Raw genomic sequence first — 2,620 nt, 5'->3', positions numbered from 1 at the left:
CATTGATCTTAGCAATAATATTTTGGATATGACACCCAAAGCACAGATAACAGAAACAAAAATAAACAAGCAGGACTACATCGAGGTAAAACATTCTGCACAGCAAAGGAAACAATTAACAAGATGAAAAGGCAACCTATGGAATGGGAGAAAATATTTGCAAACCATAGATGTGATAAGGGATTATATATAAAATATATAAGGAATTCACTCAACTCAATACCAAAAAAATAAAATAAAACAACCTAATTTTAAAATGGACAAAGACCTGAATAGACATTTTTTGAAAGAAGGCATACAAATAGCCAACAGATATATGAAAAGGTGTTCAACATCAGTCTCATCAGGGAAATGTAAATCAAAACCACAATGAAGTATCATATCATACCTGTTAGGATGGCTGTTATCAAAAAGAGAACAGAGAAGTGTTGGCAAGGGTATGGAGAAAAGGAAACCCTTATATACTGTTGGCAGAAATGTAAATTGGTATAGCCATTATGGAAAATAGCAGGAAGTTCCTCAAAAAATTAAAAATAGAACTACTATGTGATCTAGAAATCCTACTTCTGGGCACATGTCCAAAGGAAATGAAATCAATATCTCAAAGACATATTTGCACCCCCATGTTCATTGCAGCATTACTTACAATAGTCAAGATATGGAAACAACTTGTGTCCTTCTACAGGAAAAGAAAGTATAGTGTACACACACACACACACACACACAAACAAAACAAAACAAAACGAAACTGGAATATTATTCAGCCATTAAAAAGAAGGAAATCCCGCCATTTGTGGCAACACAGATGAACCTGAAAGATATTATCTAAGTAAAATAAGCCAGGCACAGAAAGACAAATACTGTATGATCTCACTTATATGTGGAATCTAAAAAAGTCGTACTCAAAGAAGCTGAGAGTAAAAATGATGGTTGCGAAGGGCTGGAGTCTGGGGAAAATGGAAAGGAGCCTGGGAAGAATGGGGAGGTGTTGGTCAAAGGGCACACACTTTCAGATATAAGATTAATAAGTTCTAGGGATCTAACATACAGCACAGTGACGATAGTGAATAATACCGTATTGTCAAAATTTGATAAGAGCAGATTTTAAGCATCCTCACCACACACACACACACACACACAAATGGTAACTCTGGGTAGTGATGGATGTATTAATTTGTGGTAATCATTCCACAATATATAGGTATATCAAATCATCACATTGTATACCTTGAATATGTACAATTTTTGTCAATTAAATATTTTAAAATATAAAAAATATATATATCAGATGAAAAATAAACCTGAGAGTTAATCAGGACCAAATGCTCTTTTGATATCGTATATATGTAATAGTCAATTTGAATGCTTTTTATAAATGTTTGATGCCAACTTCAAAAGTACTGTTAGAAAAATATGCCCAGAAAGGGAGTGAGCCATTTGGGCGTTGCATGGTCTAAAATTTTCTCTTTCCTAACCAGCTGCTCTATTATGTAAAATACCCAATCTTGGTCATTCTGTCCAAATAAGACTTTGAAAGATCTTACTATGCAGAATTATAATCTTAGATAGGTAAGGTAGAAACTATTATTTGTTACTTTAAAACTCAGCAGATGTTAGTTTATCAGGTTAGCTCCAGCAGAGAAAAGAACCCTAAGGAAATGGAATACAAATTATATTAGGTGAGGGAAGGACATGGATGAAGGACTTCTGGACCGCGGCAACCTACAGGGGAAGAAGGTCTGAGTGGGAACCAGATCATAAGGGCAGATAGAGGTGAGGAAAGAGTAGCAGAGTGAAGAGAATTATCCCCCATAGTAACCTCACTCTCTTTAATTCCTCCCCATTCAGTCCTCTGCAGAGAAGGTTGATAAATTATATCCTAATGCTTGAACTATGTATTTATGAATATGAACTCTGACATCAACAAATGGCAAAATAGTAAAAACATGTTCTAGAGCTAGAAGAGAGTTCAGGCCAGGAACTTGTTACAAACAACCTGAATAAATACCTCATTTAAACCTCACAACTTGCCTCCCTACTCCCTTTCCTCATTCCGCCCTACCCTGCCAGTCAATGATCTTGGCAATCTGTCCTTACAAGATATTTGCATGATTTCTCTGCTGCACTTTCCATCCAAACTGGAAATGAACCAGCTTTGTAAAAAAACTTCTATTTGTCTCATTGGAAAAAACACAATGATTAAGTACTAGAATTGCATCCAGACCAGACATAACTGAGGCTGGTTCAGCTCTTATTTAATAAACTTTGCTTTTCCAAAAGAAATTGGGCTCTTCTTTTTCCTCCCATTCTGATATCTATCTACTACATCTTTGGCTGTCTTTTTTTTTTTGTTTTTTTCCTCTAACACAACAAGTATAATATTTTTTGATTTGGGGGAAGCTTCCAAATATTTATGGAGTATCTTGAAAGAAAATCTTTATAAAATCATTGGGAGAAAGATATTTTTTCCCTACAGAATAAAGATATTTTTCCCCTTAAAATACGTTTTAATTTCTTTCTAACAGAGAGAGAGACAGAGAGAGAATAAAAGAGAAAGGTATTATATTAAGGTGTAAAAACTATAACTTGGTATTGACCTAATATTTTATTTTTTAAAAAA

Source organism: Galeopterus variegatus, unplaced genomic scaffold (genome assembly GCF_000696425.1).
Source record: "Galeopterus variegatus unplaced genomic scaffold, G_variegatus-3.0.2 Scaffold235, whole genome shotgun sequence".
NCBI classification, from domain to species: domain Eukaryota; kingdom Metazoa; phylum Chordata; class Mammalia; order Dermoptera; family Cynocephalidae; genus Galeopterus; species Galeopterus variegatus.
The sequence above is the reverse complement of the archived record's forward strand: the minus strand, read 5'-3'. Positions refer to the sequence as shown.